At 39.2% G+C, this 17553-nt stretch overlaps 1 long non-coding RNA gene across 1 annotated transcript; it reads left to right on the top strand.

Annotated features, from left to right (window-relative positions):
- Nucleotides 1-2043: 2043 nt before the first annotated feature.
- On the top strand, nt 2044-3502 carry LOC143513901 (uncharacterized). The gene is made up of 3 exons (XR_013130719.1): nt 2044-2149; nt 2327-2421; nt 3345-3502. It is a non-coding gene; the product is annotated as an uncharacterized LOC143513901 (long non-coding RNA).
- The last annotated feature ends 14051 nt before the right edge of the window (nt 3503-17553 follow it).

Below are 17553 nucleotides of genomic sequence, written 5' to 3' on the forward strand. Positions count from 1 at the left end.
TCTTGATTGTGTGTGTGTGTGTGTGTGTGTGTGTGTGTGTGTGTGTGTGTGTGTGAAGATTCAGTTACATTCTGTTACTACTTTTCCTACTCATGCTCTAAACCTGACTTAATTGTTATTATTCCTTAACAAATGCATTTCATTTTAAAAGAAAAGAGGTATTTCAGCATTTCCGATGTCACATGTAACATGACATGCATGTCGTGAGCGAGGGAGGGGAAGCTGAAAGAGAGCGATGCACATGAATAACATTTATTTAACATGGACGAACAGACAGAGAGTGTGATACAAAGTCAGACAATGGAGGGCATAACATGAATGTTTAAATACGCTTATGTTAAAGAGGGCAGAACAAGAGACAAGTGAAACAGGCTAACATAGGGTAGGCTAACAAGGGTATGTGGCATAACAACAACAATGTGGACCAAACCACTACAGACAGGTGAATGGGGGGAGGGGGTGCCATTTTGTGACTAATGTCTTCTTCATTTACTAGTCAGGGCAGGTTTCCCCAGAATAATAAACCCTAAACTCAAAGCAAAACAATTTGTACAAAGAAAATAAATCACAGTAACTATATAAATGCAAACATATAATGATACAAATGTAAATAAAATATATATATAAAAAAAAAACATTGACGAGTGCCACAAATCTTCATTTCCCAGCCAAGTTAGTGCTCTTCTGGGTTTTGTCTGGATCTGAATTTCCATCTGGATCCAGTGTTTGGTTGGTGACACTTTGTTGGAACAGAAAAATGCAGAAAAAAGGGTTCAGTATAATCCCCACCAGAATGGACACTACTAAAGTGATCAGGACAAGCCAAGCTTCAGAGGTGTACTGATCACAGTCTCAAAATGTTCTGACATAATCCAAGCACATCAAGTTGTAGTCCGAACTGTGACAGTAGACACTGGACACTGGTTGCGGCCACAGTAGCGTAAAGCTGGTCAAGAGCCACAATCTAATATAAAATACATGTGTAAATAGACATAGTGAACGAGTAGGCATAGTGAAAGTCTACACAAGCATATATAACAAAGACAAAACTTTTATTAGACAATGAGTTTATACATTTTATGAAGTACATAATTCCATGACACCTGCATAAAACTGACTTCCAGGTCGTTTCACTGTGGTTCTGGGTCTGTGTCCCATCACAGAGAGTCTGACCCCAACGTTACCTCACCCAGTCAGCAGGGGCACTGCTGTCATTCTGGTCGAGGCCAGACCACAGCAGCCTAGAGCTGTCACTGTGAGAGAACGAGTTACACACAGCACAGCAGTGACCATTCACTGAAGAGCAACCTCTTAATTACACAGCCACACCACCTGCTTGGTTTACTGCTGTGTGCAGTGTGGTCTCTGCAGACAGAGAAGTCGCACTGGAACTGACGGCTGGACAGACTAGTCAGAGGATTCTAAGGAAGACCTTCACCGAAGATGTCTATACAATGCACAGCACACTGAGTAAAGTGACAGACTGCAACAGAGTGGCCCAGAGCATGCAACGGGCACATAGTGTAACCCTTCCTTTGTTATGCAATAACCTTTAACTGATCTGAGGCCAGTGAGCTCATTGTTTCATACTGCATTCTTCCCTCATACAGTGTAAATATTTTTGGTTGGAAGCTGTAACAATTAACCAATTAATGAATGCATGAATGAATGGAGGAATCAAATAATTAATGATTTTATTACTATTTTTGACATGAAAGGAAGGAAAGAATATGAGTTTATTCAATGAATGTATGATTATATATTTTAAAGATTGTGTAATTTTAATATTGTTTTGTCAGTTTATTGTAAATATGCTAAAATGGTCAGGTTGTTACATATTAAACATTACAAACCCAAATGTGTAGAACTGTTTTTGTCATCAGAAATATGTTTTGAAAAGTGTTTTTTTTTTTTTTTAGGAATCCGCTATTTATTCCTATTGATTTATTGATTTAGCTATCCGCTCTTATTTTGAAATCGTGAACCGCGATCTCAAGACGATGCCGGGTATTGCCTTTATGGCAACAACAAACAGGTAGCAGACGCCCAAATGCGTACATCAAAACATAACTAGATGAATCCTGAGTTTACTAGGTTCCAACCTAGAAAGAGATTAGTTCATTTCCAATATAGGTGCAATATTATGACTGTAAGTGTAAATGGTTTCTGCCCTCCCTCCTATTCCTCATTAATATCACCCTGGGTAATGTATAAACTGCTGTTCCGGGAGATGTGAGTTTAACAGGGTGCAAAGCTTTAAACACACACCATTTTACACAATGTTTTTGGTATGATTTAACCAGGCTTTATTTGTACAACTTCGCAGGAACTGAGGATTCCATTTGGTAGAACTTTTCCCCTGATTGTCCAGTTTATTTTTGCGTGCCTGTTTCTGCTCCTCAAATTAGAATTCAAAACGAGGTAATGTCTCCCTCTCTTCTCCACAGGAAATGTCCTCCACAAATTAGCTATCCAAACATCATTCTCAAAACGGACTAATTGAATAATTCGCCCCAGTTCCCTAGGCAAACACACACTTTCACGCATGCTGATAGGATTAACGGCCTGCAGTGAGGGGTGGGGAAATTTTTCAAGCCCAAATTGTAAGATCTGTAAGCCAATATTGAGGCTTTCCAGTTAGCCACCGATGCCCCTCTGGTTAACTCAGAACCACTTATGGTCACTGACTGGTTTGAGTCCAGGTACCTCCACTGTGTGTGTGTGTGTGTGTGTGTGTGTGTGTGTGTGTGTGTGTGTGTGTGTGTGTGAGAGAGAGAGAGAGAGAGAAAGAGAGAGATTCAGAAAAACTGAGAAGAAGCTGAGCCAAGGGCTCTTCTCTCAATTGTCACATGACCCTTATGCAAAGGTTGAGCCCAGATGAAATCTACAGGTCTGGAAAATAAATTATGAGATTATGAGAGGGCTTCCCTCTGTTCTTTAGATTATGAGATTATGAGAGGGCTTCCCTCTGTTCTTTAAATTATGAGATTATGAGAGGGCTTCCCTCTGTTCTTGAGATTATGAGAGGGCTTCCCTCTGTTCTTTAGATTATGAGATTATGAGAGGGCTTCCCTCTGTTCTTTAGATTATGAGATTATGAGAGGGCTTCCCTCTGTTTTTAAATTATGAGAGGGCTTCCCTGTGTTCTTTAACCTTTAGCTCCCTCAGATGTGATGATTCTTCCAAACCTCCCTGAACATCTGAATATGTAAAATGATCAGAAGATGAAATGAAATGAACAGGCTGCTTCCATTAGCGGAGGCCTGGGTGTTCCTGATGCTGATCAGAAGGCCCTTACAGTGCTGCTGACCTGCAGGTCCTCTGCCTGCCCTCTCTGCTCTTAGTGATTCCAAAGCATCTGGACATGTCCTGCTGGACAGAGTCATGGCCACGGGACATCCAGGACATAAAAGGGAATTCACTAAACCCATCTTCTTCAGGCACTGTGGTTTATCTCTACAGAGTTGCACTGTGCCAAGACTTTCTATATCCTTTCTGTGTAACAGTATTCCTTGTAGCCATTTCCTAATGATGATCAAGTCTCATAATTGATTATAAGTCAATATTCTTGGTCTCTGCATGGTTTCGTATCTTACTGATTTACTTCACTCACTTGACTCTCCATCACAGCCACTCCTGTCTGCTGACACTAACCTGCTGGATGTTTGTCCTTCTAGGCTTTTCCAAAAAAAAAAGCCTAAAAACAAAAGCTTTTCGAGTTTGCTTTTTTGTGCTGCTCTGTTCTTATTCACTCTGTTGTATTATCTTTTGTTCTTATTTTAGTAGTAGTCCTCCTGGAATTTTCTTCTCTCATGTTATGTCTTATGTTGTGTTTTTATCTTCTTTCTGTGCTTGTGCTTTTTTAATCTTTGCCTGTGTGTTGTTATTGTGCTACTAGGTCTTGGTATTGTTCTCTATTGTCCTGTATGTTATTGTTATTTCCCTATATTGTCTCAGTTGTTCTATATATATATAAATTTATATTTACTGCCTTTGTATAGCAACTTTGGGTATCCTGAAAGGCACTTATAAATAAAACGGTAATATTAATTATTGTTATTGTTGTTGTTGAGGAAAGTGACCTTTTTGGAGGTTGTAATCTTCTATATGTTTTGTAAAGATGGCATGTGCACAGTTTGATTTATTTTTAATAAAGTTTTAATATGCAGCACAGATTCAAATTCTTACATAGTAATATGTGTCCAGATGTGGTTATTTGTTTGCATTATATAGTGCAGGGTACAACATAAGTGGTGTCATCTTTATATATGGTGTCATCTCTGTGTATGGTGTCATCTTTATATATGGTGTCATCTCTGTGTATGGTGTCATCTTTATATATGGTGTCGTCTCTGTGTATGGTGTCATCTTTATATATGGTGTCATCTCTGTGTATGGTGTCATCTTTATATTTGGTGTCATCTCTGTGTATGGTGTCATCTTTATATATGGTGTCATCTCTGTGTATGGTGTCATCTTTATATATGGTGTCGTCTCTGTGTATGGTGTCATCTTTATATATGGTGTCATCTCTGTGTATGGTGTCATCTCTGTGTATGGTGTCATCTTTATATATGGTGTCGTCTCTGTGTATGGTGTCATCTTTATATATGGTGTCATCTCTGTGTATGGTGTCATCTTTATATTTGGTGTCATCTCTGTGTATGGTGTCATCTTTATATATGGTGTCATCTCTGTGTATGGTGTCATCTTTATATATGGTGTCGTCTCTGTGTATGGTGTCATCTTTATATATGATGTCATCTCTGTGTATGGTGTCATCTTTATATATGGTGTCGTCTCTGTGTATGGTGTCATCTTTATATAGTAAGTAAGTAAGTAAATTTTATTTATAGAGCACAATTTAAAACCAAAGTGCTTTACAATGTCAAAGAAACACCATACCCTCTGCTCTCAAAACATATAACTTACATAAAATAGAATAACATAAAACATATAACTTACATAAAACAGAATAAGACATCCCTCCAAATGCAGTTAAAACAGTTTAACAATTGCAGAAAGCTAGCTTGTAAAAATATGTTTTTAGTTTTGATTTAAAAACAGTCACAGATTTGGTGAGTCTAATGTCATGTGGAAGACTATTCCAGAGTTTAGGTGCAGCAACAGAAAAAGCACGATCCCCACTCTGCTTGAGGCGAGCTCGTGGAACCACCAAAAGTGACTTTGATACAGACCTTAATGATCTCGAGGGTGTATACATACAAAGCATGTTCTCTATATAAACAGGGGCATATCCATTCAAAGCTTTAAAAACCATCAGCGCTACTTTATACTGGACTCTGTAATGCACTGGGAGCCAGTGCAAGGATGCCAAGATAGGAGTAATGTGATCCCTTTTCTTGGCTCCAGTTAATAATCTGGCTGCGGCATTTTGAACCAACTGTAAGCGTTTAAGGGACGCTTCATGCATTCCAATATACAGTGCATTACAATAGTCCAGTCTAGAAGTAATAAAAGCATGGATGACTTTTTCCATATCTAAAACATTAAGAAATGATTTCAATTTGGCAATTGTTCTAAGCTGGAAGAAACTAGCCTTGACCGTTGCATTTATTTGTTTGTCAAATTTTAATTCTGAGTCGAAAATTACTCCAAGGTTTTTAACGTTTGTTCTTAAAAATGGGACTAAAGAACCCAAATTTGTTTTTAAATTTTTGGTTACCATAGAGGAACCAATTAATATGACCTCTGTTTTAGCGACATTCAGTTGGAGAAAGCTATTTGTCATCCAATTTGTAATGTCAGTGATACACTCGTGAAGTCTATCCAGGGAGGAACAATTTCCTAAACTTAAAGGTAGGTATAGTTGTAGATCATCTGCATAACAGTGAAATGAGATGTTATGTTCCCGAATTATTTGACCAAGGGGGAGCATATATAATGAAAAGAGGACTGGGCCTAAAACAGACCCTTGCGGAACCCCGGAAGCCAGAGTAGTGGCGGCAGAGGAGAAATTACCAATATTAACAGAAAAAGTTCTTTGTTTAATATAAGAAGTGAACCAATTAAGAACTAAACCTTTAAGTCCAACACAATGTTCCAGACGTTCGATGAGTAAATCATGATCCACAGTATCGAATGCTGCACTCAGGTCCAGTAAGACCAGGATTGAACAATCACCAGAATCGGCATTAATAAAAAGATCATTAGTGACTTTTAAAAGAGTAGACTCAGTACTATGTAGTGCCCTAAAACCAGATTGAAAGATCTCATAAATGTTGTTGCTGTCTAGAAAAGACGCTAACTGACCAAAAACAACTTTTTCCAGAACTTTTGCTATGAAGGGCAGTTTTGATATGGGCCGATAATTATTCAGAATTCCAGTATCTAGATTATGCTTTTTTAAAAGTGGCTGAACTACTGCATGCTTAAAATATGCAGGAACTATGCCAGAGGCCAAGCTTGTATTTATGATTGATAAAACATCAGGGCCAATGGTATCAAATGATTCCTTAAATAACCAAGATGGAAGAATATCAGCCGAAGAGGTAGAGCACTTCATGTGGGAAACAATGCCAGATAGCTGGGATAGAGAAACTAATTCAAATTTCTCAAATATTGGGATATCCAGCTCATAGACAGGACTAGTTGTGGAAATCGATATATTAGCTCTAATATTTTCAATCTTCGTCAGAAAGAAATCCTGAAAAACTTCACAGTTTTCCTGGGATGGCTCAGGACCATGATATGAAACTGGACTTAATAAAGAATTGATCGTGCTAAACAGAAATTTTGGCTTATGTTGATTTTTTGAGATGATTTCTGAAAAATAATTTGCTTTTACAGATCTAACAGTTTCCTGGAATCTAAGCAAGCATGATTTAAGAATCTCAAAAGACACTACAAGCCTGTCCTTTTTCCACTTGCGCTCAGCTTTCCTGCATTCCCTTCTAACAGCTCTAATGGACTCATTCAGCCATGGTTGAGATTTAAATTTAGTCTTTCTCACTCTGAGAGGGGCAACCACATCGAGTGCATTTGTACAAGAAGATTTAAAAGAAGCAGTTAGGTCTTCAATGTTCAGGTGAGGAACAGTGGAAGACAAACAGTTTCTGTATACAGCTGAGAACTGAACCGCTGCAGTGGGGCTAAACTTCCTAGAACGCAGCTCTGAGGCTCTGACTGGCTTAGCTTGCGCAGCTAGCAGTGAGTTGAACATAACAGGCATATGATCAGAAAATGCTGATTCTGCTATTTTCATATCACTGACATTAAAACCATGAGATAAAACAAGATCAAGAGTATGACCGTGCTCATGAGTAGGGCCATTTACACATTGCATAAAATCAAAAGAATCCAATAAGTGGATAAATTCACTAACCATAGGCTTATTAGGGCAGCAGATGTGGATATTAAAATCCCCCATAATCAAGATATTGTCGGATATCATGACTACTAAGGATAACAAGTCAGAGAACTCTTTTATAAAGTCTTTATTTGCTTTAGGTGGCCTGTAGATGAGGATGCAGAGCACTGAGATCTCAGAATCAATTTTAAACATAAGTGATTCGACACTGGTATAAGCCTCACTAGTAAGGGCAGTGCATTTAAATCCATTTCTAAATATGACTGCAAGTCCTCCACCTCGCCCGGTGATCCGCGGAGAGTTTAGAAAGCTGCAGTCTGTGGGACAGAGATCTGAAAATTGACTTAGGTTATCCACCCGCAGCCACGTTTCAACCAAGTATAGGAAGTCCAATTCTTGAGATATAAAAAAGTCATTTAAAATAAAAGCTTTGTTCGAAACTGACCTTACATTGGCCAGTGCCATTTTCACTATAGAGACACGATCGCATGCAGGCTGTGGTGTAAACTCGAGACGCCGCAGGTTTTGGAAAACAACGCCTCCTTTCCTGCGAGCAGGGACTCTCTGATTCAGAGGGTCGATCATGAAACATCGGCGATTCCCATTGCACAGCATCGATGGTAGATTAGGGTAAACGGGCACCAGATGAGTGTTGATTTGAGCGCGAGGAAAACTTCTCATTCTTGCTCTCACACCAGCTCGCTTACCCCGCTTTCTCTGGCGCTTCCTCTTTTGCGTAGTGCAGGACAAGCAACGGATATAATTTAAAGCCCCCACGGGTAACCGCGGATGAAAGAAACGATTTCCGCCGGTCCTTTTAGCATATATATCCATGTTAGATCGTATGCTGAGTAGAGTTTCACGATCGTATTGAAACTGGATCGCGGATACTGTAGAGAGTTGATGGAGGAGGACAGACACTAGCATGAACACACATAAGACAGGTAGCGACAGAGTTGGTAGAAACCGACGGCACGCCGACAGACATACTGGCGCCATCTTGGATTTGAACTTGGTATATATGGTGTCATCTCTGTGTATGGTGTCATCTTTATATATGGTGTCATCTCTGTGTATGGTGTCATCTTTATATATGGTGTCGTCTCTGTGTATGGTGTCATCTCTGTGTATGGTGTCATCTTTATATATGGTGTCATCTCTGTGTATGGTGTCATCTTTATATATGGTGTCGTCTCTGTGTATGGTGTCATCTCTGTGTATGGTGTCATCTTTATATATGGTGTCGTCTCTGTGTATGGTGTCATCTTTATATATGGTGTCATCTCTGTGTATGGTGTCATCTTTATATATGGTGTCATCTCTGTGTATGGTGTCATCTCTATGCACATGGTCACCAGAATTCCTCTTCTGCTTTTAGAGTAAAGACACATCCAGGCCAAAGGCGTGATAAGCTTTCAGACCCCCCCAAGATATTGTGCTGTTTTAAAATCAGGTCTGGAGCCGCATTCATTCTGAAAAGGTGAGTCAACCTCCCAGTTTTAGTAATGAGGGTGTTTTTTCCCTTGAAACACACATCTCTACTACACAGGTCTTTTTCCTTTCTGCTCGTCTCAGGGGTGGTGAAAACCTAATGTAATCAATCTGTTTCACAAAAACGTAGAAAAATGTAAGAAATAAATCATTTCGCTGCATTTGGATGTACGAAGCAACAAATGTCTGAAAAAATTAAAGCAATTTGTTAAACCTCACTAGACATAAAACATGGATGCACATCTGAAAGGTGACAGCTTTGGTTTCACTGCATTTATGGATGGAGTGGAGACATGCGGTACCAGAAACACGCTCTGAAAGCGTGCGGTGCACATTCAACATCTAGAACATTAAAATAAGCTCTAGTGTGCCCGCCTGCTCTTTCTTTCCCTCCTGTGTGTCCGTGGAAATCAGAAGGCAAATATATTTTAGCTCTACTTTGGCGTGAGGACCCAGAGAGGCTGCCTTTACCTCTGTTCATCCTGCGGTCGCCCTTGGCAACACATCCCAGAATTCCCCTGCTGTCGACCTGAGAAGCAGGGCCTCCTTTCTCTCCTCTTTTTTTTCTTAATGGATCAAAAATCCATTTGTGGAAAGACTGCTGGATCTTTGCAGGAAAAAAGGTCAATTTAAACTCAATGAACATACAGAAACTACTGTATTCGACTCCCTCACCACCCAGTGTGCCAGGAGCTGGCCTCCTGATAATGCTTGCTTTATTTCAGACTGTAAGGGGGAATCTTGGCCAGGATCTTGCAGGGGCTCCATTTTTTATGCCCTCAAATACTGGAACAAAATGAAACATTTTTAAGGACACGTGAGCATAATACATGTGGGTATAATACCTGCTTATTGTCATGTCCTGTGTTTCCTGTCTTCCTGGTGTTCAGTATTTCAGTCTTCTGACTTTAACTCCAAATATGCAATGCAAATGGAGATAGAGCACTCCAAAGATACTCCAAGGTTACTTCATGATGGTCTGTACTGCACCGTTTGTGTACAACCTTTGTCTCTGACAACGTCCCAGTCAACGCCCTGGTTAACAATTGTGACAGTTAACAGTAGCTCCAGAAAAGGTCGGCATTGCCTTCACTAGGTCTTTCTGGTTTAAATGTCACATGCCTAAGAGTTAAGCTCAATAAAATCCTACAAGCTGTGGCACTTTCTCACCTAGTCAGAGACATCTGTCACCCAAGCCTCCCGTCTACATTTTTGGGCCTAGACTGGTCGAGTGCACCTCCAGCCTGGGGCACTGGATGCATGTTGCTTTAAGCTTGGTTCTGTTTTGTGGTTGGCTCTGCTTTTACCCATAAACCTTTTGGAGAGGCCATGAAGAAATGTTTTTAAAAGACCTCGTCTAGTATTACATTCTGCAGTTGTGTAAAATGGTCTGTAATTTTATGGATAATTTCTTTATTCAATAAATACAGTACAAGCAGGCACCTTTCAAGATATACTACTTCAGGATATCATAATTAATGATTGAGTTAAACTAATAACAAATTACCCCCCTCCAATAATAACAACCACCTTTGAAGAGTTTGACTATTTTAATGCTCTCTATTAGCACAACACGCTCTTCCGTGGCAGAATGGCTAGTTTTTACCCTCCTGTGTTGATTTTCTTTCTCAGGTTTGGTCTTGGATTGGTCTAAGATATTGGCCCTGTGGCGGTGATTCATGGGAGGTTGTATTTAAAAGGCCTAAAAACATCGATGTTAGTAAAAGTGTTTGCTTGGACCGCGTATTAAACAAACACCACAGTAAGAGACCAAGACTTGGGTTGGCACTTTTTATGGCGTTGCTTGCAAAACGCTCCCAAAAACTCGACAACTTAAAATCCAATCAATCAAAATGGCTGCCATGAGTCGGGAGCTGCTTGGTCAGCAGGATCTCGCTCAGGTAGTGTGGGAACGGCCCTCCACGGCTCCACACCACTGCTGATTCTTCTGTGTGCTTTGGGCTTTTTGTGCACTTTCCACTGACCAATTCAATTTGGGGCCAGAATCAAGTCTTTTTCTTTAAGAAGGCATTGAAATACTCTGAATACACTTTCTGGATTGGTAAAATGTTGGGTTTTTTTTTGTTTGTTTGTTTTTTCCCTTAATCTTCTGTTTGATTAAAGCTCTCAGATTGTAGACCGAGTACATATAGACCCAGTTAATTTGGTTCTGGTAGAAATACGCCCAAAAAATTGTACATAACCATATTACTGACAGTACCGTATATCAAAAATAGTGCAACAAAGTCACACATTTCTTAAACTGTCTATTGGTCTTACTAAAGATTCAGAGACCTTAAGAAAATACCACAACTGACAAAGCACATGCCAATGACTGGCATGTTAAGTAGGGTCCACTATAGCATTCATAATTTCTATGGTAAATTAGACCTTGCTACTAAATCAGAGTTTGGGGATTATCTCTTAGCTTCTCTAAAGCCAGTAGCCTTTACGCTGTCCCACAGCCCTGGTCCACTCCGCTAAACTGGTACTCAGTGTGTGACCTGTTCACCTGCTCTTCGGCCCGACCCTCACCCCGTAAACATGCACGCACACCAAACCAAACACAAACTCCCCGCTCTGCCATACCTGCCAGCCAGCTGTCTGAACTGAGAGCCTTTATGTGCTGTGGGGTTTTGTGGCTGGAGGTTCAGGAGCGTGCGGGCCGCGCTCAGGGAGGGTTCCTGGAAAGTACTGTCCCCAGGGGGAATCCCCACACACTGGGCTTGCCATCACGGTGCACCCACTGGAGCCCACAAACCACGCCGGCCCCCAGCCACCCACCCTGACCAGACAGTGGTCAGAAAGAACTCACACCGTCCCAGCATCCAAACCAAACCTTGAACCTGTAGCGCAGCTAGGGACGAAATTGTTCATACTTGAGATACAAAGATTGAATTATTATTATTCTCTAGACCATGAATTGCTTCAGAGCAATATGATGTGACATTTTCTTGGATACAATTTCTGACGTCCAGGGGAGATATAAGCATAATGAGAGAGGCAAGTCTGATAAGGCTCTCTGCAGCCGTCAGAATAACTCAATTACTGCTTAGCAGCAGGTAACGTCATTGTTATTGTATACACAAAACTGGACAGTGTCGAAATTAACTATAATAAAAGTGTCAGCTAATATTTTTCATCTAGGAATCAGCTGGAAATGTTTGTGCTTTTCAATTAAATGCATTATGAAGATATATATAATGTATTTTAACAATTACTTTATCATAAATAAATATTTAGCAATGAATGAATGAGCTCTCGGTTATATGCAGTGAAATATACTACATACAAACTCTCCCATTTATAGATAATATTTTCCATCTGTTTATTGCTTCAATGTTTAAAAAAAAAAAATATATATATATATATACATACATACATACATACATACACACTGTTTCATCTCATCTCTGAACTCTGTTGTAATCTGTTCCATATAGATTTCACATAAACACTGTATGTGTGATGGGTTGGTGTTTAAGGAACTTGTGTCCATAAACCACCTTATGTTATATGAGTATGTTTATCTGACCTGCATTACTTAGTTGTTATTTGGTTTTCTGTTTGTTTTTATCTTTTTTAACTCATAACCTTTTTATATTTAAACATAAAATAAACAGACAATTCTCGATTGTTGTAGCTGCTGTGATATTTCCAAGAATTAAAAATTCCAGCTATGCAAGTACACCCCCCCCCCCCTGCTGAAATCACTATAATTTTGGTCAAATGCTGCCATCTTCTGGTGTTACTTCTATTTAAACTCCGTCTTCTGGTGTTATTTTATGTTTACTAAACTCCATCTTCTAGTGTTACATTATGTTTATTACAGTTTTTCTCAGTCAATTTGGTTCATTTCTCACATCATGCTTTACATTGGCATCACAACTAGTGCATTTCTTGAAACAGTTAGTGCAAACAGCAAAACTCAATGAAATACCTGCAAAAGCAGATACTTCACTCAAAATTCTTTGTTTTTGCCCCAAAATCAAATATTTAGGTCAATCAAGTTGTCAGTGCCATCAGAGTATCTAGTCTGTATGCCATTGCCTATGAACAAGGCAGTCAAAATACTTAGTCATGTTGTCAGTGCAACTATAAGTCACAGTCAGTGTAGACTGTATATTCTGATGGAAACTAGCTAAACTTTTGATTTCAAGAACGCTGCACATTCTGTGGTATATCAAATACATGTTACACACATACAAACTTACATGGAACACAAAGTTACACATGACTATATGTGGAAGACTGATAGCAAGAAATTGGACTGGAATCAAATTTGTACAGCAATATTGTTTGACGTTATTGTTCACACTGCAATTTGTTGACCAAAACAAATCTGATTGAAATTCAGAAAAGACCAACAACTGACTGAAAAAACTGCAAAATTAGAAACTTATTCTACACATTCAAAACAACCTGAGCACATACAGCCTCCTCTTTCTTTGTGAAAATGGAACCTGTTACCCCTATGAGCTAGTCTTGATATCCTATATGGTATAAGAATGCAAAAAAACATTTTTTGAATAACATGTCAGAATGTATGTCAATGTGCAGCATTACAACAGAGAGCACATTTCTGAAATACATACATGTTTTCTCTATGAAATGTTTGAACAATTGAAGACACAGTTGATCTTCCAATATTCAGCTGCACCCAGCAACCAGCTTCAGCCATTGTAACACCATGACTTACATGTAAAACATGGTCCACAATTGTTGCCCTTACTGTATTTCACTGTTTTGTCCCCTCAGCCTTACCTCTCTACGCCACATAGTCTTACTCCTCTACACCACATAGTCTTACTCCTCTACACCACACAGTCTTACCCCTCTATACCACACAGTCTTACCCCTCTACACCACAGTCTTACCCCTCTTCACCACAGTCTTACCCCTCTAGACCACACAGTCTTACTTCTCCTATTGACTGTTCACCCTATACATGGCCTTGTCTTTCCATTATGAGACTTTGTGATACTGCAGTGTTTAGCGTCTATAAATGTTTGCCAATTACAGTAAAGGTCATATGACACGCACCTCTGACCTATGGTTGAGACCATTGGTTGGTCTAAGCCTTCACCAATTCCCTTTCTTACTGTAACTGAATGTTCACCTGCAAACAATTTAATCAAATTAGGATAAATTACCAAAATGTAACAAAAATAAATAAACTAAATAAATCTGGTATAATACCTGATTGTCTCATCAGAAACGCAAAATCTACCGAAGATGTTTGATGACCTCACTGACATTTTCTGCAATCTGTCCTCGGGTTCTTCAATGTGAGATATAAAGCATAAATTCAAGTGTTTCAGCAACAACTATATGATTGGTGTTGGATGCATGCGTTTGAATGATGAGTGGGATGTGGAACAGTCGAAACAGCCAACTAGCAGTTAACATAGCTACAACAAAATAGTACACAGGAACAAAAGAGCAAACAAAGGAGCACATGAAGATTATAAATGACAACTAATGAAAATCCCAAATTCAGTATCTCTGAAAATTAGAATATTAATTAAGACCAATACAAAAAAGAATTTTTAGAAATATTTTTTAGTACATGCTAACAACTAGTGATGGGCACAGCAGTTCTTTTAGATGAATAGAATCAGAATCAGTTCACTAAAAAGATTTGTTCAAAAGATTCGTTCACTGAATCGTTCGGTGCTTGGCAGGACTCCGAACCACCTAATGACGTAATTGCGGTGGCTCGGCCCGTGCGCGAGGGCCTCGTGTGCTGTCGCTTAGCGAAGTCGTGCACCTCTCGAATTTTGTAACTTGTAAAAAAGTCATGTTTGCCGGGTTCATATACCTATACAAGGTGGAAGCACTTGAACAAGCACTTGTACGTCACTTACAATTGTACGCTAAATATTTATACATATACTCGAAATGATTCAAAATAATTAGCTTTTTTATCACATGGTTGTTTATTTTCAAAACGCCCAATCTTAACGTCTTCACGTTCTCTCATGTTTCGCCCTGGAATTATAAGAGGATCGTATTTGTTAACGTAATACAAGAAAACTGTTCAGTCAGACAGCTATTCGTTGTGAAACGAAGTAGTTACAATTTCAAGCATTTTCAAGTAGCCTACTTTAGCATAAATTCCAGTACTTTCCAAACCTGGAACACAATGCAACATTAAAATTCATCAGGTAAATATTAATTCTCAATTCTCATTTTTGAGGGGTGTTTCTTTATACTACCACATATCGTTTCGGAGACCACTGCAAAGAATGTGATGCAGCAAGTATAAACGCCTCCGCCGATCGCGCAGGTTCTCGCGAGGTGTGCGCTACGTCACTCACGAAAGTATTATCCAGCCTTAACAGATACACAGCTGAACGATTCATGTTTCAATTTAGTTCATGGCCTCAGGGACCAGGAGACTAGAGTGTTGTAAAAAAAATTATAAATAAAAAATTAGCAAACTAAATGTTGGGTTTATTATACGAAATATAAATCACATTACAAATACAGTAATCCCTCCTTTATCGGATTCTGGAGATTCCAGAACAACCCGCAATAGCCGAAAATCCACGAAGTAGAAACGGTATATTTATTTAAGTATTTATACACTATATTAAGGCTTTATAAACCCTCCCCACACCTTTAAATAAACCTTTCCCATTCCTTAATAACCATTCCCACACTGTTCTGTGCATGTGTGCTTGTCCAGTGTTGTTTACAATCTCATGTAGGCAAGTAGCTAGCGTCTCAGGCTAGCGATGCTGGTTCTGTAACCATGTTACGTAAAAAAATGTATATAAAAAATCATAAAATATATATTTTTTTCCGCCGATTGAATTCCGCAGAGAACCGGCGAAAAAATTAAGACCCGCAAATTATTTTCCCCATTAATATCTTATAAAAACCCACGAAAAAGTGAATTCACAAAAGCTGAAGCGCAAAGTGGCGCAGGATCACTGTAACATAATATAAAAAATAAGTATAAACTACAACTGAGTGCAAAATAAATATTAAATTAAGAGCAAAATTAATATAAAAACTACATTCAGAAGAAAATATCAACTTAAATGTGCAATCAAAAAGAACATGTGAGTGAGTGGCAGTGCAAATGTGAATCACATCCTTAACAACAGTTATCTGGGTGACAGTACGTTCAGTAAATGAATCAGAGTGAACGAGAGCCCTCAGTCTTTGATGTATGCAAATATACATGTGGTTCCCCTTCTTACCCCCTTATGCGTGTATTATTTGATTTGGACTTCTGATTTTGTTATTTAATTAGGGAAATGTATTATGTGTATGTATATATTTATTTTACCTGTTATTTACTCCTTAACAATTTTGCAGTGTTTAGAGCTGTGAACCCAACTTTTATCTGTTTCAGTGTTCAGTGTTACTAGTAAGTGTTCAGGCTTTGATAATACAAATGAAGCAATATTTGTCATGCCAAAGCACCCTGAATTTAATTGAATCAGAGTGAACAGGAGCCCTCAGTACAGTGAACGAATCACTGAGCATGCGCAGTTCCCTTGCAATGACAGTCTCCGCCTCCAGATTCGCGGGTGATTTGGTGATTCAAAGACCACACGGCCTGCACGGTCGCTGCTGAGCTCAATTACTGAACTGAAAAAGGAACAAATCAGCTGATTAAGTGATTAAATTCAGTTCGTTCACTCAAATGATTCGTTTATTTGAACGAATCGTTCGCGAACGACACAACACTACTAGCAACACCTGTACATGCGTAGTCATGGTCCTTAGTGCAAATGCTCAAATCTTCCACAACCTCAGACTCTGGTGGACGAACGTCTACTCCTAGCTGAGAGCTTGCTCTTTCAAATGCGGACAGCCTTTGAGTGGGAACATGGAAACTGTTCCACTGACACCGGCTGGGAACAGCACCAACTTGTAGTCTCGAGCTTCCTGCTATGTAGTCTGCAGCAGTGAAATGCTGGCTACACACAAAGTTTTCCCCTTCATCTCTCCTAATTGCACAAACTCATTTTCTTTTCTACTTGTCGTCAGCCGGAAAACCATGGAAACTGAGATACGGCTGTTTTCGCTTCGAGTTTGAACACCCTGGTACACTGCAAAAGCTCGTTGTTGGACTCTGCCATTGTTTACCGGAAGTAACTTTACCCTGCGACGAGAGCTTCTGGAAGAAAAAATGCGGAAGTGTGAAAAGGGCCTACTAGAACTACCAAACCCAACTAGACTCCCAACTTATGTCAAATGACAGGATTTCTTGGTCTCTTGGCAGGTGTGATAAGCCCTTCTTACCTCCAATGTTATGTAAATGAGGAATGTGTCAGCTGTGGGTGGTTGCTGTTGACACACCTTTCAATACACACCTTTGGCTGCCTCATGAGACTGCAAGCTCTCTTGCAAGAAGTCTGCTCATCTCAGGATATGTTTGAGATTTGATTTGTGAAAGGTTGAAATAATGTGAAATTGACACAAACATAATATTTGAATTATAGTGGCTTATAAGTGGCATTTTCATCAGTCAAAGTAGCTCTGATTTTTTTTTTACTTATTTGAAATAGTTTTTGTCTTTTGAAAAACTGCCACTAGGTAAAGATATGTTTACATAAATTTATACAAAAAAAATTGAAATAGAATAATATTCTTGAGCAATTTTAACTTATCAAGATGGTACTTTTTGCAGTGTGCCTCTTCCAAAAACACAACAGCCATAACCAGTAAACAAAGAGGAAATCTCACACTGCAGAAAGTAGCATTTTCATTAG

Source organism: Brachyhypopomus gauderio, chromosome 5, assembly GCF_052324685.1.
Source record: "Brachyhypopomus gauderio isolate BG-103 chromosome 5, BGAUD_0.2, whole genome shotgun sequence".
Classification (NCBI taxonomy): Eukaryota; Metazoa; Chordata; class Actinopteri; order Gymnotiformes; family Hypopomidae; genus Brachyhypopomus; species Brachyhypopomus gauderio.